Source organism: Juglans microcarpa x Juglans regia, chromosome 3D (genome assembly GCF_004785595.1).
Source record: "Juglans microcarpa x Juglans regia isolate MS1-56 chromosome 3D, Jm3101_v1.0, whole genome shotgun sequence".
NCBI lineage: Eukaryota > Viridiplantae > Streptophyta > Magnoliopsida > Fagales > Juglandaceae > Juglans > Juglans microcarpa x Juglans regia.
The window spans coordinates 23,347,319-23,371,992 of record NC_054598.1 but is presented as its reverse complement, the minus strand read 5'-3'; the positions used below and the strand labels follow the sequence as shown (position 1 = coordinate 23,371,992).

At 36.3% G+C, this 24,674-nt stretch overlaps 1 pseudogene; it reads left to right on the top strand.

Moving 5' to 3' along the window:
* Positions 1-12,946: 12,946 nt before the first annotated feature.
* On the top strand, positions 12,947-23,371 carry LOC121255970 (annotated as a pseudogene).
* The last annotated feature ends 1,303 nt before the right edge of the window (positions 23,372-24,674 follow it).

Genomic DNA, 24,674 nt, shown 5'->3' with positions numbered 1-24,674 from the left:
CTTGTATCAAACAGACTCAAGCAAATTAAATGACCGAAAAAGAATTTTGATTATCTAAAGAAAATAAACCTAAGTCTCAAGGAACCCTCTCACAAGGAGTAATCTAATGAGTTTCTCAATCCCATTGTCTTCTGCAAATGTTAATCTAGTCTAGGGTAAAACATTTGGATAATGGATGAAATGTACGCTCAGCAAGAGAAATAATAAAGATATTCTCAATAAATTTCTATCATTCCAGTTCGGTAAACACATACAGAGAAATGGGGGTTTCAACTTTCAAGCATCCAACGTGCTATCAATCAACAAAAGATCAAAAAAGGTAAAATAAAACCCAATCCTTGACTTGATTTGGAGATGGATAGCAAACTTAATGAAAGGAAACAATTGCCACAATTTGGGAATAGATACCCTTAAAAATAACACTGCTCGATGGTTTCCCTTCACTTAGGGTTCAGATATTACTCCCCCTTCATCTCAGGATTCCCAAGTTCAACCAAAATGAAAATGAAAACAAACATTCCTAAGAAAACTCAACAATGAGAAACAAACCCTAAGCTTTTTCTTCTCTTCTTCACCCGTACCAAAACAACACCCCCTCTGATTCCCCTCTCTTTGCCTTTTTATCCTCCCCATTTTCATCCTTTGCCGCACCCTTAACTGAATCCTCTTCAATTCCATCTGGTTCCTAAAGTGTAGAATCTGTAAGCACAACGCAGAGAAAGGGTTAGGTTTTGAGCAATGGAGCATCTACGAATATCCTAAGTATAGTGCAAAGGTGTAATGGGAATCCTGAGTGTGAAATGACCATATTACCCCTTTATTCTTTCGTTTTGACTTCGGGCTGTCCTTTTAGTAAAAAGTGATGTATAAGTGAGTATTTGTAGTGATTTTTAGGTAAAAAGTCTTAACTAAAATACTCTCTTATTACAATTTTTTCACTTAATCATTAACTATAAACCACAAAAAGATCCGACCAAGATATTACACCAAACGTCCATGAGAAATTACACCAAATATACCAATAGAACCTAGACTCAAATAGAAACAACTTATGTGAAGGGTACTACATGAGAAAATACTTAAAATAGCTTCAAACAAGTCAAGCCAGGTAGGCCAGAAAAATTGTCCGAGAGTTCCTCTAGTTTCCTCTCCAAGAAAAGGTTTCAAAAGTGATCAAAAGCTAGTGAAATGAACAAGAAAGAAACTTATACATCTTGAGGGGTGATAGGAGATGTGTGAAAGACACTTTGGGTGATGTGATGCCAGCCAAGACCAGATCCAAAACCAAGTGTCGTGCCATAGCCCATGGTTTTCAGCCTTGTTGCTGCCGAGTGAAAGGGAGGTGGTGAGGTGGCTTTTGGCCTTCCCATAAAACATTATTTGGGGCTGACTTTGGCAGTGAAATGACACCCTTGGCAAGGGCAAAACTTCCTCCACAATCCTTGCCTTGGTGGTGCAATTTTGGGGGTCTTAATGGGCCTTAACAAAATGGGCTTTCATTCAGAGTTTCAATGGGGTTTGGTTGGGGTTTGGGTTTCTAACAAACCCAAATCCAATTTTGATTTACCCAAGAAAATTACTAAGGTATAAAAGAATAAATAAGGATGTAATAATAATGTTTAATAGCACGTGAAAGTGATTTAATCAAGTGATCATTAAATACTACGCTACAATCGGTTTCAATTAGGGTTTGGAGGCAAACTTTTGGGATATGGGGAAACCATTTGGGGTTTCAGATTTCACCAAGATTTTGGAGTTTTAATTGAATTCCAAGTATTTGGGGTTTCACTAGGGTTGAAACCCTCTTTGGTTTGGCACAAATTAGATGGTTGGATGGAATAGGGTTTTGCTTAAGTAGCACAATCACAAAACTTCACATTTCCATCTCATGGTTCCTCTTGATGCCAAGTGTCCGATACTATTCACAAAGTGTGGCTAAAATCTTGCCAAGTATCCAAATGAAACTTCTCTAACCTAATTTAGACATTCCACACTCTAATCTTGAAAACATTGGACTGAGTGCCACATGACGCTCACACTGGAGTCACTATTCACTTCGAAAATGATGAAAATAAATTTACACCATAAAATCTTAAATATTCAAATGAAACTAGAAGTGCACTTCGTTTCACAAAATTCAACCCCTAAGTGTCTTGAACAATTCAAAATGCGTTTTCAAATAACTATTGTCCGAAAAACGAAAATCGTTTTATTGCTTCATAAAATCTTAAATATTCATCTGAGACTAATGACGTAGATCATTTATCATTCTCACACTCCTAAGTACTTCAAATAAATAAAATTGCATTTCTGACATCATAGTGAGTAGTAAGACTGATTATACCAGACAGACTAACATCTACGCTATTGGTCGATTTGTGAAAACTTTTCCTGGATTTTCACGACATTCCTAAAAGTCTAAAGAAATTCATTCATTGAATTTCTGGCGGGCTATTACATTCAATATGTTCTCCACAAAAAGTGGCAAGACGACCATCAAAGGACGTGATAACTTGTGCATGTGGCAATAGATTTAAGAATGTTGCTATTTTGTGGCGCAACAGGGGAAGTGCCCAACGCACATAAGTTTCTTTTGTATTTTAAATGATTTAGTATATGGTTTCTCTTGCTTAATATTTTTTAATTTCTTGTATTCCACAAGAAAAAATGTAGATAAGATATTGTTGAGGTAAATTCAATATGTTTTCCACAAAAAGTGGCAGGATGAAGATCGTAGGACGTGATAAGTTGTTCTATGCTATGCATCTCTATTGTATCATTTGAAAACTACTCGAACTCCAATTCTCAAAAAGGCCTCAATATTCTGTATATATATATATATAAAAAAAAATAAAAATAAAATAAAAATAAAAAAAACTCTTTATGATATCCTTGCTGAAGAAAACAATAGTATTGACTAGAATTAAAGTTTTACACGTTCAAGATTGAAGAGGTGCAGTAAGGTTATGTTATATTAGAAAAAGAATATCTTTTCTTATCTCTTTTGCAAACACCAACAACAATAATCCTTAAAAAGCTTTTAAGAATGGAGTTTGCCCAAGATCCTTCAGCAAATCGAAACACTTGTCTTCCCATTCATGCATTGTCCATTGTAAGTTCAAGATAGCTTGTGCATATGACAATAGATTCAATAATGTTGTTATTTTGTGGCACACCAAGAGTACCGAATGCATGTAAGTTTCTTTTCTATTTGAAATCATTTAGTATAAAGTTTACTTCGCTTCATGTTATTTAGTTTCTTGTATTCCACAAAATAAAAGAAGATGTAGATAATAAATGGTAGGTTCAATATCTTTCCCACCAGAATTGGTAGAATGACCATCAAAGTACGTGACAAGTTATTCTTTGCAATGCATATCCGATGTGTCATTTAATCTCTCCTTAGACTCTAATTCTCATAATGGCTTCAATATTCAACAAAAAAAAAAACATTATATGATATCATTGTTGAAGAGAACAACCTTATTCGCAAGAGTTGAAATTTCAAATATTAATAATTGAAGAGCTTAATATTTCTTATCTCTTTCTAAAAAAATCAACAACATCAACCCTTAAGAATATTTCAAGAATGGAGTTTAGTTGCGTCAATTGTCCAAGATCTTTCAGTAAATCAAGGCACCTATCTTCTCACTCTCATATTGTCCATAAGTAGTTCAAGATAACTTGTGCATGTAAAAATAGATTCAAGAATTACTGATTTTGTTGCACACCAAATGAGATATATCCCGAAAACTTTGAAACATTATTGTGATAGACATTCATCATTACAGCATAAGTCCAAAAGGTCTGTAATCACAAAAGTATGGGAGAGAGAGATCCATAAATACATGCATAAACTAAAACATCTACTCGGCTAATCCGTCAAGTAGCTTGCGCAACTCGCTCAAGGATGCCATAATACTATCTATGAATCGGATCATGGAGACTACGAGCTCCGCATAGCGTCTGTGCTACCTAGTTAACCATCTGCAGTCGACCAACATCCGTTGTATCTCCTGGTTTTGTTACGTCATGATATTTATCCACAAAACCCAAAGTTTCATACATTCATAAGCGAAGAGAAAAACCTTATTCACAACAATTACAATTTAATTCATAATTGAATATGTGAGCTAAGGTTTCATTATTTCCAAAAAGAATCTATTTCTTTTTTCTTTTTTTAAAATAAACTACAACAATCCCTAAAAATATTTTAAGAATGGAATTTGGTTGTGTTGACTGTCCAGTTTCTTTAGTAAATCAAAGAACTTGTCTTCCCATTCACGCATTGTGGCAATAGATTCAAGAATGCTGCTGATTTTTTAGGCACGCAGGAAAAGTGCCCAATGCATGTAGGTTTTTTCATATTTGGAATGATTTACTATACAGTTTCTTTTGCTTAATGTTTTTTAAGTTCTTGTATTCCACAGGAAAGGAAAAAGAGAAGATATAGATAAGAAGTGGTTGTGGTAGATTCAATATGTTTCCCACAAGAAGTGGCAGGATAACCATAAAGGACATGATAAGTTGGTATATGCAATGCATCTTCGTTGTATCATTTACTCTCGCCTCCAACTCCAATTCTCGAATAGACCTCAATATTCTACGAAAATATCTATTTATGATATCCTTGCTGAAAAAAAAAAATTGTATTGATAGGAGTTAAAATTGTACACATTCATAATTAAAGAGGTGCACTAAGGTTTTTCTTATTTTTAAAAAAGAATCTTCTTTTCTCTTTTCCAAACATCAACAACAACAATCCTTAAAACCCTTTCAAGAATATAGTTTGGTTTTGTTGATTGCTCAAAATCCTTCTGTAAATCAAAGCACTTGGCTTCCCATTCATGCATTGTCTAATGGAAGTTCAAGGTAACTTGTGCATGTGACAATAAATTCAAGAATGCTGTCGATTTTGTGGCACACCAGGAGTGCCGAATACATATAAGTTTCTTTTGTATTTGGAATGATTTAGTATACAATTTATTTTGCTCAATATTATTTAGTTTCTTGTATTCCACAGAAGAAAAGAAGATATTGAGAAGATGTGGTAGGTTCAATATGTTTCCCACAAGAATTAACATGATGGCCATCATAGGACGTGTGTGAGGGTCCTACCTAGTATGAAAGAGGACAAACCATTCATGGAGTTGAAGGAAAGGCAAAGAAGAGGAGCACTCCAATGGTCTTAGGAACCAACAACGAGTCCAACATCTAGGCAAGCAGGCACCACTTGGGAATTCGGCAGACATGTCCCAAAGCGAGGAAGAGGTGAGGAACTTAGTCATGGCACACACTGGGAATGTCATCACCCTTAAGGACGAGAATAAGGAGCTGGAGAGACAGATGGGCTCGGGTGAGTTACACACTAACTACCCAATGCGAGAAATGATCACTCGCCAAAGGAGAACTACGGACAACAATTGACATAACTAGTCATGGGAACTTTCTGGGATAACATGGATGAGTTCAGAGAAATGTCAACAACAAGCATAGAAGCCCACACTTTATCTAAGAGGTCACATCTGGAGTGGCTCTGCAATTAAAGGTGAATGCTCGATAAGTCGTGTCGTCAGGACCCATAAGTATGGCCTATTGCCACGTGCAGAATCCTCATTCAAAGGAGAACTGAGGAGTTAGCAGACCATAGGGCATGCAGACCATGCCCTGGTCACCTGTCTCTGTCATCCTACAGTATGATAGGATAAGGATGAAAGACTCTTATCCAAGTATATATGAAGTTAGTGATATGTTAGAAAGGACATCTGACATTCCCACTCTATTCAAAGGACCTAGATGTGGGACAAGATCTCACTTTTGAAACTTTATTCACTAAAGAGCTTGAGAAGGCGACTGCTGCTAAAAGCAAGGAAGAAGAAAGCAACTAGAGGACTTCCGACGTAAGAAGGTAGGTTAGCTTTCTAAGACAGTGTTGGATAATGTGGGGTGAATGTTTTGTGTAAGAGATATTGCATCACTTCTATAATCTTCTTCCCTTTTCTACAAGTATAAATAAATATTTTCAGCACTATGTTTCTAGCTATATTTACTCTCTGATTTCTTTTGCTTTCAATGTTTTCAATGCTTTCACTATTTTTTGCTTCTGATGCAATATCTTGAATGGCAACCCTGGATGCTAGTGTGTGTAAGTGTGTGCATGTACATGTCTATGAAATCAACGAGAGTCTATAATCATGGTACGGGTCGAAAAATTCCCCAAGGACCATTCCACAAAGCATTACCATGTACATCACACGGGAAAGAGAATGCCTCATGAAGAGTAGGGTGGAACGATGTAGTACTTGGCCTCACTTTATAGTCGAGATATGGGATCTCCGACTTATCACGTATTGGATTTTTCAAGTTGGTTACGATCGGTTAGAGTAGCATCCCCAAGGCAACAAGTTTCAGTGTATACCTGTGAGCAAGTGTGTGCCTATGAGCAACTGAACAAATGAATGCCTATGAGCAAAGAACGACATCTAACCCAATACTAGTTTTTACAAGTTTACTGTTATATGGAGATGGTTAACTCCTCACCATAAAGTACTATTGAGTTTTCATCTATTTTACATAAAGAGAGGGTTACGTCCTGAGAGGGTGATTCCTTGTCATGCTTGTGTGTGTGTGTGTGTGTGTGTGTGTGTGTGTGTGTGTTTCCACTGAAAGGGTGATTCCTCACCAGGTTTTGAGGAATGCACGTAGCTGCAAGGAGAGAGGGTGATACCTCCCATGCACCTACGTATTGTTTTAGTATTTACCTTTTAAATGTTTTCATTACATCTCCGATAGTATTATTTTTTCATCGACGGTCTTGTCATAGCTGTCTAACCTACCTATGATTTTGTTCTTGAGACCGTAGACTTTGATGTAGGTTCAGACATTGGTATAATGCCTGAGGAAGAGGAGTTAATTACCTTCAAAACAAAAAAAAAAAAAAGGAAGAGGAGTTAATCCTGCCCCAAGTCGTGGCTAAGAAGGCTAGGACCCGTTTTAGCATCAATGTTCGCCTTAGTTACCCAATGCCTTTCGTAGGATGTTCATAATCGAGCCAAGTGCTCATTTGTGATTTAGTCGAGCGCCTATGGTGGCTAACCCTATGTATCCTAAACAATGTAATGTTTTGAGGTTATGAAGGGCAAGAAGCTCCTATTTTTATGAAGTTTAGTTTTTGATACATACATGCTTACGTTGTTACAACAACGTGTTCCAACTATATTTTTGTTGCATTGTCTTAAAACGAGTTTCATACATGTGTACTTCCCTCAGGATTATTGCACACCTAACAAATCCTCTAGGTGTAGACCAATCGGCCAGCATCCTTGGCACCATAGAACCCCACCTAATCTTTTTTTGAGAGATGGGGTGCCAAAACGTGATAAGTTATTCTATGAAATACTTCTCTGTTGTATTAGTTAATCTCTCCTCGAACTCTAATTCTCGTAAATGTTTCAATATTCAGCCAAAAAATATCTTTATGATATCATTGCTGAAGAGAACAACCTTACTCCCAAAAATTGAAGTTTCAGATATTCAAAATTGAAGAGTTGAACTAAGGTTACGTTATTTTTTAAAAGAATCTCTATTTCTTATCACTTTTCCAAACATCAACAATAACAATCCTTAATAATATTTCAAGAATGGAGCTTGGTTATGTCGACTGTCCAAGATCTTTCAATAAATCAAAACTCTTGTCTTCCCATTCTCTCATTTTCCAAAACAAGTTCAAGATAACTTGTGCATGTGGCAATAGATTCAAGAATGCTACTGATTTTGTGGCACACTGGTAGAAATACCCAATGCACATAAGTTTTTATGTATTTGAAATGATTTAGTATACAATTGTTTTTCTTAATGTTGTTTAAATTCTAGTATTCCACAGAAGAAGAAAAAAATCTTTATAAGATGTGGTAGATTCAGTATGTTTACCTCAAGAATTGGCAGGATGACCATAAAAAGATGTGAGAAGTTATTCTATGCAATACATCTCCATTGTATCATTCGATATCTCCCCGAACTCTAATTCTCGTAAAGGCTTCAATAGTCCACAATAAAATAACCTTCTTATGATATCCCCAGTGAAGAGAACAACCTTATTCAAAAGAATTGAAGTTTCAAATATTCATAATTGAAGACGTGAGCTAAGTTTTTATTATTTTTCAAGAAGAATCTATTTCTTATATCTTTTTTCTAAAATCAACAATAAAAATCCCCAATAATCTTTCAAAAATGGATTTTGGTTGTGTTGACAACCCAGAATCCTTTAGTAAATCAAAACACTTGTCTTCCCATTACCGCATTGTCCATAGTAAGTTCAAGATAAATTGTGCATGTGGCAATAGAGTCATGAATGCTGTTGATTTTTTTGCACACTAGGAGAAGTGCCAATACACGCAAGTTTCTTCTGTATTTGAAATGATTTAGTACACTGTTTCTTTTCCTTAATGTTCTTTAATTTATTGTATTCTCTATGGGAAAAAGATGTACATAAGAAGTGGTTGTGGTAGGTTCAATTTGTTTCTTGCAAGAAGTGGCGAGATGACCATCAAAGGACGTGGTAAGTTGTTCTATGAAATGCATCTATGTCGTATCATTTAATCTCTACTCGAACTCCAATTCTCGAAAAGGCCTTAATATTCAGTAAAAAAGCTCTTTATGACTTTATTCACATGAATTGAAGTTTCACATATTCATAATTGAAGAGGTGCACTAAGGTTATTTTATTTTTAAAAAAGAATCTCTCTTGTTATCTCATTTGCAAAACATCAACCACAACAAACCATAAGAATATTTGAAGAATGGAGTTTCGCTGTGTTGACTTCCCAAAATCTTTTAGTAAATTGAAGAGCCTGTTTTCCCATTCACGCGTTGTCCATGGGAAGTTTAAAGGGAACTTGTGCATGTGACAATAGATTCAAGAATACTGTTGGTTTTGCAGCACACCAGGAGGAGTGCCGAATGCATGTAAGTTTCATTTGTATTTGAAAAGATTTAGTATCCAGTTTATTTTGCTTAATGTTATTTAGTTTCTTGTCTTCCACAGAAGAAAAGAAGATGTAGATAATAAGTGGTAGGTTCAATATCTTTCCCACAAGAATGGCAGGATATTGACCATCAAATGGCGTGACAAGTTATTCTATGCAATGCATCTTTGATGTATCATTTAATCTCTAATCGGACTCTAATTCTCGTAAAGGCTTCAATATTCAACAAATAAAAGCCCTTTCAGATATCTTTGCGGAAGAGAATAACTTTATTAACAAGAATTAAAGTTTCAGATTTTCATAACTAAAGACCTTAACTGAGGTTACCTTATTTTTCAAATGTAAAATATCTTTCTTATCTCTTTTTCAAAAAATCAACAACTCATAAGAATATTTCAATAATGGAGTTTGGATCCTTCAGTAAATCAAAGCACTTGTCTTCCCATTCTCGCATTGTACATTAGAAGTTCAAGATAACTTGTGTATCTGGCAATAGTTTCAAGAATGCTACTAATTTTGTGGCACGCAAGTCGAAGTGCCGTATGCACATAAGTTTCTTTTGTATTTCAAATGATTTAATATACAGTTTCTTTTGTCGAATCCTTTTTAATTCTTTTTATTTCTCAAAAGAAAAGAAGATATTGATAAGATGTGGTAGGTTCAATATGTTTTCCACAAGAATTGGCAAGATAGCCATCAAAGGACGTGATAAGTTATTCTATGCAATTCTTATATGTTGTATCATTTAATCTCTCATCGAAACCCTAATTTTTGTAAACGTTATTCAGCCAAAAAAACTCTTTATGATATCCTTGCCAAAGAGAACAACCTTATTCCCAAGAATTGAAGTTTCAGATATTCAAAATTGTAGAGCTGATTGAGGTTATATAATTTTTTAAATGAATCTCTCTTTCTTGTCACTTTTTCAAACCTCAACAACAACAATGCTTAATAATATTTTAAGAATGGAATTTGGTTGTGTCGACTGCCCAAGATCCTTTAGTAAATCAAAGCAATTGTCTTCCTATTCACGCATTGTCATAAAAAGCTCAAGAGAACTTATGTATGTGGCGATAGATTCAAGAATACTATTAATTTTGTGCAAACCAGGAGAAGTGCCCAATGCACCTAAGTTTTTTATATTTGAAATGATTAAGTATACAGTTTCTTGTGCTTAATGTTATTTAATTTCTTGTATTTCACATAAGAAAGGAAGTAGTAGATAAGATGTGGTAGGTTCAATATGTTTTCCACAAGAATTGGCAGGATGGCCATCAAAGGACCTGATAAGTTATTCTATGAAATACATCTCCATTGTATCATTTTATCTCGCCTCGCACACTAATCCTCATAAAGGCATCAATATTCAGTCAAAAAAATACTCTATTCTTGCCAAAGAGAACAACCTTATTCACAAGAATTGAAATTTCAGATATTCATAATTGAATAGATGAACAGAGCTTATGTTATTTTTCAAAAGAAGTCTATCTCTCTTTCTTTTCACGTTTGCAAACATCAACAACAACAATTTTTAAGAATATTTCGAGAATAGAGTTTGGTTGTGTTGACAATCCAAAACTGTTAGGAACCCTAGAGAACTGATGAGATGAAGTCGAAGATAGGGGTTTAGAAGTGATAAGTGTTGAGTTGAAGTGTTTGAGATGGAGTCTACTCCGGACGGCACCGTTGGAGTGAAGCAACGGAATAAATGGTGCCCCAAAGCTCACCATTTCATGGGGAAGGAATTTATTGTCGCTTCTATTGTCCTATTTAGCAGTGTCATTTTTAGTTTGAATATGTAACGCATCGTTTGGGGGAGTGTCCTAAACGGTGCACTTTATTACTGTCATTTCCATTTCTGTTGTGGGATGTAAGTTTATCAAAGGAAGAGTTTGTTAGAGTGGGAATATAGTCAGGCAGTGAGGGTAGTGGTCAGTGTCCAGAATCTTTGTAGTGGAAATCTTGGAGGAAGGGAGACCTCGAATGCTCCCAATGTGGCAATACAATACGTCCCTTTGAGGAATTTCATCATACACCTTGCATGCGTTCCTCTCTTTCATCGTGTTCTTGGCAATCCGTTCATACATCCATTCCACAATACAAACCTGCATCTGTTCTTATCACAATCATCACATTACTTTATCTCCATATTACCTACATTACATATGTTAGTCCTGTAGCACTCTAGGAAGAAGCTAACAAAAACCCTTCAGTAAATCAAAGCACTTGTCTTCTCATTCATGCATTGTCCATGGGGTTCCAGATAACTTGTGCCTGTGGCGATAGATTCAAGAATGCCACTGATTTTGTTGCACACCAGTAGAAGTGTCCAATGCATGTAAATTTCTTTTGTATTTGAAATGATTTAGGATACAATTTCTTTTGCTTAATATTCATTATTGTTCTTTAATTTCTAGTATTCAATAGAAGAAAACAAGAAAAGAAGATGTAGTAGGTTTAATGTGTTTCCCATAAGAATTGACAGGATGATCATCAAAGGACGTGATAACTTATTTAATGTCATTTCGTTTGGATAGTGAAAGTATTTGAGAATGTTTGTAAATAGTAGTGAAAAAGTAATAATAGAATATTGAATAATGAATAGTAGTTCATTTGGGTAATGAGAGTTATAAATAACTTCAAGATTCCGCAAAAAGAAAAAAAAATAAAAAAAACTCTTTATGGTATTCTTGACGAAGAGAACAACCTTATTCACAAAATTAAAGTTTCAGATATTCATAATTGAAGAGTTGAATTGAGGTTACATTATTTTTAAAAAATAATCTCTCTTCTTATCTCTTTTTCAAACATTAACAACACCAATCCTCAAGAGTATTTTAAGAATGGAGTTTGGTTTTGTTGTCGACTGCCCGAAATCCTTCCGTAGATCAAAGCATTTGTCATCTCATTCACGCATTGTTCATAAGAAGTTCAAGATAATTTGTGCATGTTGCAATAGATTTAAGAATATTGCTTATTTTGTAGCACACTTGGAAAAGTGGTCAATGCACTTAAGTTTTCTTTTGTATTTGAAATGATTCAATATACAGTTTCTTTTGCTTAATGTTCTTTAAAAAACATATATATATTATTTTAATAACGTGAAGAATCCAAAATTCAAAAAATAAAGAATAAAGAAACTTATATAAAGAAAATAAAAAAATTAAATTTTCAAATAGTAAACTTAAAAACCCAATATTCAATAAAGAGAAAAGCTTGGGGCCGGATGGGTGCCAAAATAATTTTCACAAAGGTCAATAAAAAACAGCCACGTGGGCACTCCAGAAAAATCAGAAATGAGCCCACATGCAGAGAACAAACACTCTCCCTCTCCTTCTTTCTTCCAAAAACTGTTGCGGCGAACACCTCACAGTCAGACTGGTTTCTCATCCTCCTATTCCTTCCTACCTTTCTGGCCTTTTTTTTTTTTTTTTTTTTTTTTTGCCGAGTCTTCAAGGTTTTCCTTTTATCACCCATCACTGAAAGAATAGTAGTACTATATTTTCCACCATAGGGAAGTTTTTATTTTCAGATGAAAGAATCTCGCCGGAGTAGAGGTTAACCAGGATGTCAAATATACCAACGTCACTCTTTGAATTTTGTCTCACTCTCTCTTGTCTCACCATGTCCGTCGCCGACCCATGGCCTTTTACTTGAACCCCGTCGCCTGCGAGAGAAACACTTCTCCTTCAAAAGAACAAAACATAACAAAAACTTGGATGAAAGCCAGTTATTGGCTTTCCAAGAAAGATTTACCCATTTCTGACATAAATGCAGCATTCTTTACTCACCTTATTTGTGGCTTCACCGATATTAACTCTTCAACCTACGAATTATCCATCTTGTCTACCGATGTGCGGAACTTCTCCATCTTCACGGACACTATCAAATAAAAGAACCTAACAATCCCTACCTTTCTTTCCATCAGAGGTGGAATCGTAAAGGCTTCGACTTTTTCATTGATGACCTCTAGTTTTGTGCACAGAAGCTCTTTTCATTATCGACTCTTCCATAAAGATAGCCAAACTGATCTATGGCTTTCAGGGCCTAGAAGGAGAGGGAGAGCGTTTGTTCTGTGCATGTGGCTCTTCTCTGATTTTTCTGGAGTGCCTACGTGGCTATTTCTTATTGGCCTATGTGAAAATTATTTTGGCACCCATCCGGCCCCAAGCTTCTCTCTTCAATAAATTAGTTTTGTCTAAATTTACTAAACTAAACAAAATCAAAGTTTAAACAAAAAACTATAAATGGAAAAAGTATTAGGAGTCTTGAGAAAAGTTTTCAGTTCTGGGGAAAAGACAGGGAAGTTTTTAGCACTTTATCCCCCCACTTGCCAGAAATCGTGTCTTTGAGCCTGAAGCAACATAGTCAATTCGTCACTTTCTATAAGCAAGTTAAGCAAGATAGCGTGGTTGGCATGTAGGCTGCAGAGGAGCCAAATATATCCAAACCACCCCTCTAAAAGGAATCTCACCTTCCCCCACCTTCCCCCATATTATCTGGTTAAACCTCTGAAGGCCTAGGATTGCAAGTAACCCATCCTTTGGTACAACCTATTTGTATATAAACATCGTGCGTGGTTGCATCGATACTCCATAAACCATATCAAACAGCTTCATCTACAAAAACTCTCTAGTCCCCATTAATCTTTCATTCTATTGTTCTCCATTTAAAGTAAATACTTCATTTTCCTCACAGATAAAATATATATATTCATTTTTTCTCATAGATATATATAAGCATCATTGATATAGGGAAGTTTTTCTTGGTGGCTCTTTCCTTGGCTCTACTTTTGGGTGTAGCCAAGAGCTTTGATTTCCAAGAGGCGGACTTGGGTTCAGAGGAGAAACTGTGGGACCTGTACTAGAGGTGGAGAAGCCAGCACACTGTCCCTCGGGAGCTACAAGAGAAGCATAATCGTTTCAATGTGTTCAAGGAGAATGTGAAGCATGTTCACCTTGTGAACATGATGTTGAATAAACCATATAAAGCTTAAACTCAACAAATTTGTGGATATGACCAACCACGAGTTTGCAAGCACCTATGCCGGTTCAAAGGTTAGCCACAACAGGATGTTTCGAGGTGGCCGGAGGACCTGTGGTTTCATGCATGAGGGGGCTGACAGTCTTCCATCCTCCGTTGATTGGAGGAAACAAGGTGCAGTCACCGGTGTCAAGGATCAAGGCAAATGTGGTAATTATTCTTTAATTCGAGAGCAATAATACTCTTTCTTGATTTTATCATATTCTTTAGTCGCGATACATTTTAAAGGTTTATATATATAGGTCAACCATTTAGATGAAAAACCATTTAAAGTATAACATATATACCTAGTGTGACTATGGATGACGAAATTCATGATAAATAATGGCACTTTTATTCCTTTGAAACATTTTGCCTGAAAAATCTTGAATAGAAAGTGTTTCATATTCGCATGGAATTAAGCAACAGACACAGCTCTCTAACAATAACGCAAACTCCCTTGACAATTAAATTTGTAATTAGCACATATGTCTTACCATCAAATCAAACAGAAAATTTTAAGGTTGATTAATTTCTAGTTTCAGAAAGCCCTACCTAAAAAAGAAATAAGAAGTTGAAACTACGTGCTTATATCTTGTCAATATATTTTAGCAGTCCTATTCATTATTTGCTGAGAACTCACTCAAAACTGTTGATGTTATAGGTAGCTGCTGGGCATTTTCAACTGTAGTTGCAGTGGAGGGTATCAACCAGATCAAAACAAAGGAGCTAGTCTCACTGTCTGAGCAGGAGCTGGTTGATCACTGCGATACTGAAAACAAAGGTTGTGATGGAGGATTGATGGAAAATGCATTCCAATTCATAAAGCAAACTGGTGGAGTAACAACAGAGAAGGATTATCCCTACCAAGCCCGAGATGGGTCGTGTGATTCTGCTAAGGTTAAATAACTGTTCACATGATCACAGATCTTTTTAATTTGGAGAAAATACATTTGCACCGTCCAAATCCTATGATCATGATCAGGAATTTTATACTTTACATACAAAATTACCAAAATTAAAGCATTGCACCTTTTAACAGCTAAACATTAACAATTAACGTTGATAATATATATATATATATATATATGATATAGTACTGTCTTGGCGTAGTACAATCAACAATGTAGGTGCATGCAATGAATATTTTTTTCGTGAAGATTTTTATGCATGTGCAAATGGAAGTATTACGAGTCCGGATGTGTTTCTGTTGCTTTGCAGATGAATGGCCCTAGGGTGCAAATAGATGGGTATGAAAGTGTTCCACAAAATGATGAGAATGCCTTGATGAAAGCTGCTGCAAACCAACCTGTATCGGTTGCAATATGTTAAATAAAGGTTAGATCGAACTATCTCAAGTAGCAGAATTCCCACAAAGTCGGATCTTTGCTCATCTTATAGCCCACGTCACTTTGTTGTTTGCACTTCTACGTCGTTTAGGAGGCTACTAGAGTCTCTTAGAAAATTCCACACTTCAAGATCAAGAGATTTAGATGGTTTCTCTAGGAAAAAAAAATAGAGAGAGAGAGAGAGAGGAGAATTTTTTGTCTTCTTGTAGGACTCTTTTTCACACACCAACAAATGATGTACGTCCTCTTATCTTAAAAGAGACATGCCTGAAAGTTAATTAACTTCCCTAAATATGTGGAAGTTAAATAACTTCTCTTGAGTTGTGATAGTTGTGAGGAGTTAACAAATAACTTCCCCACCCATGTGGACACCGCTTGGTCATGGGATTTACCCATTACCAACATCTCCCACTAATCCACTATGGGTGCTATGTCCATTAACAATCTCCTCATGTGCTCTCAATCAATTATCCCTCATACAGAAAATGAAGCATGCGACTTGACGAGAAGACAAAAGGTAGGAGTACTATATTAAGTCACCATCATACTAACATAGTACATCCCTCATTATATCTCGTCTATGCCCCAGATTATTTGATCTCACTAGATCAAGTATCCTTAATCCCTCACAAGTTTATAACTCAAAGCAATTCTTGATCTTACATATATAATATGCTCATGATTATATTGAGTCAAAACGACACAATCGCCCGGGCTATGAGACATAAAATAACAAGAATCTAAACAATCTTCCCTAGACACTCATGTCAATTCAATTAGACTTGACTGATTTCCTAGACATATTCCACGAGACCGTATTATTCGTGGCCCTAAGAAAACATGCTAAAGTAGCAACATCAAGCTTTCATTTCAGGACATAGTTCCAGGTTCAAGGGTATATGAATAGATCATTTAATGATCCAAATGGACTCACATAGTGATGGAGCAGGGACTCATCCAATCACTCCCTCATATGGTCGTTTACAGCACATACAATATTAAATGTATGTTACGATGAAACTTTTACTTAATTGGGTTTGTCACATTCAAACACCGTAGGAATCTTAGTCTAGTCTCCACAAAGGAGCTCTAACTTGAGTTTCTTAGCACAGTCACTCATCTAGCGCCTGTCTAAGATCTCATATTCCGCTTTAATCAGGCTTTATGAATTTGTACAAATACTTCATATACGACTCTTATAAGTCTCATATTAGCCAAACTAAGGCGGCATTCTTTAAATTTATCTTAAATACTCCAAAGCATTTAAGATATTTACTAGCTCGCTTTCCAAGCGCCAAAGTAATCAACTTGTCTCATCTTGCTCGCTACTCAAGCGCTAAGGTGATCATCCATGTGAGTGGAGTGATCTTTGCCTGGTGACTTCTTTATAATGTGTGCTTTTCACTTAGTATCAATTATTTAATAATATGAGATAAACACAATAATCTCACTGCAATAGATACTAACAGTGTTAAATTTACAATAAAGTCTAAGGTATCCTTAATACAACATATATCAAATCTAATGAAGTCCCAAACTCCTAACATGAGTTTGGAAAACATTTCTACTAGTAGCCTTAGTGAGAGGATCAGCTACCATCTTGCTAGTAGAGATATGTTGTAGGATCATCTCACCTCGCGTAACAACATCTCGAATGTAATGAAAACGAATATCTATGTGTTTAGTTCTGCCATGGTATTTGGGATCCTTGGCATGTGCCAAAGCTGCCATACTATCACTGTATATCTTAACGGCTTCATTTGCAAGAGTTGTAACCTCTCGGCCCTGGAAAAATCTCCTCAACCAAACAGCCTCTTGTACAGTTGCTGAACAAGCAACGTACTCTGACTCCATCGTGGACAAATCAATGCATGATTGTTTCTTGCTACACCAAGAAATAGCTCCCCCACTAAGCATAAATGCGTAACCCGTCGTGGATTTTTGCTCATCTTTGTCACCTGCCCAATCAGCATCGCTATAATCCTTCAATCTCATGTCTCCACCCTGGTAGCAAAGAACAAGGTCTGTTGTCCCACGAAGATATAGAAAAATCCTCTTAACTGCTTGTCAATGAACAGGTCCCGGGTTACTCTGATAACGACTAACCAATCCAACCGCAAAGCAAATGTCAGGTTGTGTCACAACATAGCATACATCAGACTTCCAATTGCACTTGCATAAGGAACTCTGGTCATTCCTTTCTTTTCCTCATCATTCTTAGGACAATGTTCTAGGCTCAAAGTATAACCCTTCTCAATTGGAGTATCTATGGGTTTGGAGTTGTGCATACAAAATCATTCTAGAATTTTCTTAATGTAAGAAGCTTCCTAGATCAATCTCTTGAAATTTTAACTCTCAGCACATAATTTGCTTCACTCATGTCCTTCATTTCAAAAGTAGAGGACAACCACTCTTTTGTGGTGACAATTATCTCCATGTCATTTCCAGCTAATAAGATATCATCCACGTACAAAGACAAAATTAAAAAACTTTTTCCTGTTCATTTGACATACACACAGTGATCTTCTTCTAGCATTTCAAAGCCAATTGAAGTAATAGCCTCATGAAATTTAAAGTACCATTGTCTAGATGATTGTTTAAGGCCATAAATGGAACGTTTCAGCTGGCATACTTTGCGCTCTTGTCCCTCAACCTCAAAACCAACAGGTTGATCCATATAGATCTCATTGTCTAGTTCTCCATTGAGAAATGCAGTTTTCACATCTATTTGAAAAAGTTTCAAATCTAGATGTGCAACTATAGCTAGAATAAGGCGAATGGAAGCAAATCTCACCACATGGGAGAATGTTTATTCATAATCTATACCCTCTCTTTGAATATAGCCCTTCGCCATGAGTCGGGTCTTATACTTGTCAATTGATCCATCTGTCTTACGCTTAATTTTTAAAACTCATTTGTTTCCAATAGATTTGTGCCCAGGTGGAAGATCAACTAACTCCCAAACTTGGTTCTCTGTCATAGAACTCATCTTATCTCTCATAGCAACCAGTCATTTATTTGAAGCAGGTGAACTTAGTGCTTCCTCATAAGAAGAAGGTTCATCAAAGTCACACGGAGCACACATGAAAGATTCCCCTTCAATCTCAAAACGACGACGAGGAATGGTTCCACGTTCACTTCTTCATAACTCAGACTCTTGTGAGTTACATTCTAGTGGTATGCTTTCACTAAGAAGCAAGTCACTCACACTATCTTTTGCGATTCTAGGATGTGATAATCCTCTACCCTCGCCTAAAGATTATGTAACTCCCTCAAGTTCTTGCAACTCAAAAAGTTCAAGATCATTCTTTGTTTCACCAATATTGAAAAAATCATTCTCGATAAATGTGACATCACGTGACTCTATTTCTGTCATTCCTCCGTTAGGATGTGCACCAAACATCACATAGCTCTTTGAGGTCTCTGAATATCTTATAAAGATATGTTTATTTGCTCTAGGGCCAAGTTTTCCATATTTATGGGAAGTGGTGTGAACATAACCAGCAGAACCCCAAGGCCGCCAATGTTCCAAATTTGGTTTTGGGCCACTCTATAATTCATATGTTGAAGGAACGGACTTAGAAGGCACACGGTTCAAAATGTAGGCAGCATCTAGAAAAGCATCCCCCCAAAAAGATATTGGCAGGTTAGCTTGTGCCATCATTGATCGAACCATTTCTAATAAGGTGCAATGTCTCCTTTCCGCAACACCATTTTGTTGTGGTGTGCCAGGAATCGTTAATTGCCTGCGTATCCCTTTTTACTCACATAGTCTCTGAAACTCTTTAGACAAGTACTCTCGACCACGATCAGTTCGTAGAATTTTTAAATTTCTTTCTTTCTGATTCTCAACCATAGCCACAAAGCGTTTGAAACAATCTAATGTTTCAAAGTGATGAGAGATCAGATAGACATGACTGAAACGTGAGTAGTCGTCTATAAAAGTGAGAAAATAAAATGCGTCATGGCGTGCCTTCACATTCATAGGTCCACAAATATCAGAATGGACTAACTTTAAAAGATAAGATGCTCTAGAAGCCTTTCCAAAAGGCTTTATACAAGCCTTACCAGCTAAACAAGGCTCACACACAGGTAGGCTAACATTAGCGAGAGAACCCAATAGACCTTCTCTAGCTAATATAGCCATTCTATCTTTTGCTATGTGGCCTAGTTTAGCATGCCATTTCAATGAATTAGAAACAACATCATCATCATTTGAAGCCATAAAAGAAAATGAGGAATTATTTAAATCCAACATAAAGAAACCATTCGAAAGAAATCCATGTCCATACAAAGCCCTATCCAAATAAAAGTCCAACTAAGGGCCATCAAAATGAAAAGTAAAACCAAGTTCCAACATAAGAATAACTGAAAATAGATTACATTGAACACCAAGTGCATTTAGCACATCATGAAGAAGTAATAAACGCCCAAGACACATCTTGAGTTGGTAGGTGCCAACTCCAAGCACTTCCTCCCGAGTTCCGTTACCCAATATAACGTACTATCTGTCAACTGGTATTCTTTTATAATCTATGAACCTAACTCGATCTCGAGCTACATATTTGGTTGCTCCTGTGTCTACAATCCATTCAGGGATTGAATGAGCAACAAAAATATGTAAACAAACATAAGTAATAAGAGAGTTGTGTTTAGGGGATACCTTTTTTGCCTCAGTGCACTCACGAGCAAAGTGTCCCACTTTTCCATAGTTATAGCACTTCATTTTGGACTTGTCCTTGCCAATACACTTGCCTCTGTGGCGCCTTGCTACTTTTCCATCCCTTGGCTCAAGACTATTTGCCGGTCCAACAGATCTCCCATGTGGCTTGCACTTAGGCCTAAATGTCTTGTGCTTCCCAGCTTGGGCAACAAGTAGAATATTAGGGTGCGCATCTATGCACTCCGCCTCTAGCTCCAAATGGCGAAATATATCAACAAAAGTCTTAATATTCTCATTGTGTGTCAAACAAGCTTCATTTGCCCCCAAGTTGACTCGGGCAAAGATCGTATCATAACGATAACTTGTTGTTCATTAGTGAGATTATTGCCAGCAGCCTTTAGATCACAAAATAAGGCAGACATCGACCTCAAATGCCCAGTCATGGTATGTTTAGGATTCATAACATATTGCTCAAATCTCAAAGTGAGAGCACAAAGCCTAGTAGCTGATGTCCCCCCATAGGTGATTTTCAACTGATTCCACATATCTTGGGCAGTTGGGCAGTTCTCAAACTCCCCAATAAAATCATTGTGCATGTTGCTAAGCATGGTAAAGCACGCGCACCGATCTTTCTTTGCCCAAGCCAGATAGGCTTCCATATCATGACGATGTTGGGAAGTATTCCCTTCATCAGGTTGTATCATCAGGTGAGACAGATTTTCAAGGACCTCTTGTTCATTAAGCAGATATTGAATTTTTCTATGCCACATGTCATAGTTGGTTCCATTTAATTTCTCCCCATTAGAAAGGTTAGCAACTACGTTCTTAGTGGCCATCACTACATTCATTGCGCGAGATTGATATTAGCACACATTTAATTTTATTCCAAAATCTAACTAGACCATGGAATTCCTTCCAATATAGTAAGATCGAAAAATTTCGCAAAAAACCAATAATCATCTCCCACTATATAAGTCCAAATGCCATATCTAATTAATTTTGAATAAAATTTATGGAGAATTTTTTTTTTTTTAAATCCTCAAAATTCATGCACATATAGTCCATTCATCAAATATGGAAAAAAAAATTATTGCGCTAAACACATAGCACATAGGCTCCACCCGAAGCCACATTGGTAATTTGGTGCATCATGTTAAGGTGACCTTAAAGTATATCAATAGACGTGAAACACATCCCTTTACATGGCCTCAATAATAAAATTACATTCCCAATATTACATTTCCAAAGAAAATCTTACTACAAATTTTTTAGAAAAAATAATAAATAAATAAGGATGTCACGTCATCAATATACTTATAAGTTACACCTTATCCATTCACATAAAAATAAATACAAGCAGTATACATGATCCCAACAAATTACCAATGTCAACTCTATCCATTTCTTATAAAAAAAAAAAAAACAATCATACTGGTATGCATGTGGTTCAACGGATAGAGAATCCACAACTAATGTATATAAATAACACATAACATAGAAAAATATGGCTTGAGGAAGTACGACAAAAAATAAAGTCCCAAATCAATTTTTTTTTTCAAAAAAATATTTTTGGCTCTCTTTTCAATAAAAAAAAAATTAGCAATCAACTTTAGATACCAAGACACGATTACACATGCCGGAAGTGTCAAAAAATGACATTGGAATTCTTTGCACACGCCCACACACGCCGACAACGTGTGTGTGATTCATTTTTACTCTAGAGGCTGTTTTGTCTCTGTTTCACTTGCCGCAACAGAGAGTGAACATCACCTCCTCCGCTCATGGTGTTTTAAGACTTCTAAACTCAAAATTCAGTCATATTAATGTGTATATGTGTCGATAAAGTGATTAAAAATGGAGCCAAGTGGATGGGTGGACTACACTCTCTCTTACCAAGAGTGGGACTGGAAAAAAAAAACATTGTTCATCGTCTTCTTCCTCAAGCCAAAAAAACTGATTTTTTCTGATTTTGAGCAGCCATGTTCAATCAATCATAACTTACTCATACGGAGTCCAAATTAAGCATATGATATATCCAATTAAAGCTAATGAACCCAGCTTTCCAACCAAATAAAAATTATTACCAAAAAATTAGATTTGTTTGGCTAAAACTTGGTTCGAAATCACGATCCAAACAAGAAGTTTTAAAACTAGGGTTTCAGATTTCTTCTTCTATATGCAACGAAACTTCACCAAATTTAATAGAAATGTTTCTGACATTATAAGGATCATTTTCATGTAAATACTTCAATCTTAAACATGTCATACAGTAGCCTCTAATGAAAAATCTGAAACATAATAGACCATAGCATATCATTAATAACATGCTTTTAAACTCATTCCAAAGCATCAAACAACATGTAATCTTATTCACAAGGACGAAAACAAGCAACATAAGCTCTGATACCTATGTTAAATAAAGGTTAAATCGAATTATCTCACGTAGCGAAATTTCCACAAGGTCGGATCTTTGCTCGTATTACAACCCACGTCACTTTGTTGTTTGCACTTCTACATCGTTTAGGAGGTTACTAGAGTCTCCTAGAAAATTCTACGCTTCAAGATCAAGAGATCTTAATGGTTTCTCTAGGAAAAAATGAAGAGAGAGATAGAGGAGAGTTTTTTTGTCTTCTTGTAGGACTCTTTTTTACACACTACCAAATGATGTACCTCATCTTATCTTAAAAGAGACATGCCTGGAAGTTAATTAAATTTTCTAAATATGTGAAGTTAAATAACTTCCCTTGAGTTGTGATAGTGGTGGGGAGTTAACAAATAACTTCCCCACCCATGTGGACACCACTTGGTCATGGGATTTACCCATTACCAACACAATCGATGCTGGGGGCAAGGACTTTCAATTCTACTCAGAGGCAAGTTATTGGCCGTGTGGTTTATTAGTACACACATATATAATGTACATACAATATCCATGATAGAATATAACTTAACTATAACTTAACTAGCTCTTTCCATCGGCTTAAATTTTTTTTGAACAATTGATAATTTAAGAACCTGTGTGTGTGTGTGTGTGTGTGTGTGTGTGTGTGTATCTCACACATACAATTATATGGTTGAAATGGATGTGACTACAAGGAGTATATACTGGAGATTGTGGAAAATAGCTGAATCATGGCATGGCGATTGTGGGCTATGGAACAACTCTGGATGGTACAAAGTACTGGATAGTGAAGAACTCCTAGGGAACTGAATGGGGAGAAAAGGGTTATTTGAGGATACAACGTGGGGTTGATGCAGAAGAGGGACTTTGTGGTATAGCAATGGAGGCATCTTATCCCATAAAAATTGCCACCACTAACCCTAAAATGACCTCTTTCAAGGACGAACTCTAAGTGTCATTCGTAATTCAGTACCTAGTTTGTGAAGCCTAGTTAGTAAAATCTTGTGGCCTGGTTTGTATGTCACATGCAGTAAACTCATAAAACTGCAATTCTGTTTCTCGTTTTTGGGTGCTCCTGCGATGACAGGAGAGTTTTAGTAATGTATCAGTTTTATGCATTTGTTTGTATTAGAATAATTAATATGCTGATTCAAGCTTAAAATGCAGGGTTCAAAACTTCTTAGCTACATACTAAAAAGAATACTATCAAAAACCTCAGAAAAAGAAAAGAATCTTACAAAAACAAAAACAAAAACATGAGACATATATCATGTTGGTGCTTCTATCTCTGTTAGTCTTTTTGATTCTGGGAACTAGATTCAGAATGTTACAGTGAAAGAGTTTAATCATGTAGAATTATGAAAAACAAATATAAATGAAATTTGCAATAAGGTGACACTCCCGTAAGTGTATTTGTCCCACAACTTGGTGATAGACAAAAGGAATTAAGTGAGTGCAATTGTGCACCAATAACACCTATTTATAGGTCATCATGCACTGGTTGGTAAAGAATACAACCATTAGTAACTCAATAGTTGGCAAATAACACAACCTTAAGAAGTGACACAACATTTTGACAAAATCAAAAGGTTGTGTCTTTTGACACTTCCTTAACCATCACCTCTCATGGGAACCATCACCCCCCATGGGAACCATCGCCATGGAAAGCGTAAATAATATGAACTCGCATGAATGGAATCCCTTGAACCCAAAATCAAATTGAAAACTCATCCAAGAAAGTCAAAATAAGTCAAATGGATGGAGAACCTAGACCCGATGAGAACTCCTTTCAAAAACCTAGATTATATTAAAATCTAGATCCGTTGAATAACCCATCTCAAGAACCCAGATTACTAAATAGGAACGTCACAAAAGTTGTGATTTAACTTTGATAAGTTCAAAAGTTCAATTAAGAACAAGAGGAGTAAAACTCAACTCACAATAAATAAATTCATCAAATTTCATAAACTTCTTCAAATGAGGCAACAAAGAGTATTTAAACCAAAACCTAATAAGCTAGTTTGCATTCACGAGATTGTGTACCAATTCACTTGAACAACTTGGTTAGTTCTATACCCTTTTTCTCTCTAAAGAATAGGGTTCTTGCTGCCGCACGGGGTCTAGGCTTTACGTGAGGCTGCATGGCAGCCGTAGAGGGTGGCACCGGTCGGCCTTCCTTTGCCGATCTGGTGGGTGCCGTCCCTCAACCTATACCGGAGATGCTTCTTGCACCCAGGCTTCCAAAGATGTTGGAA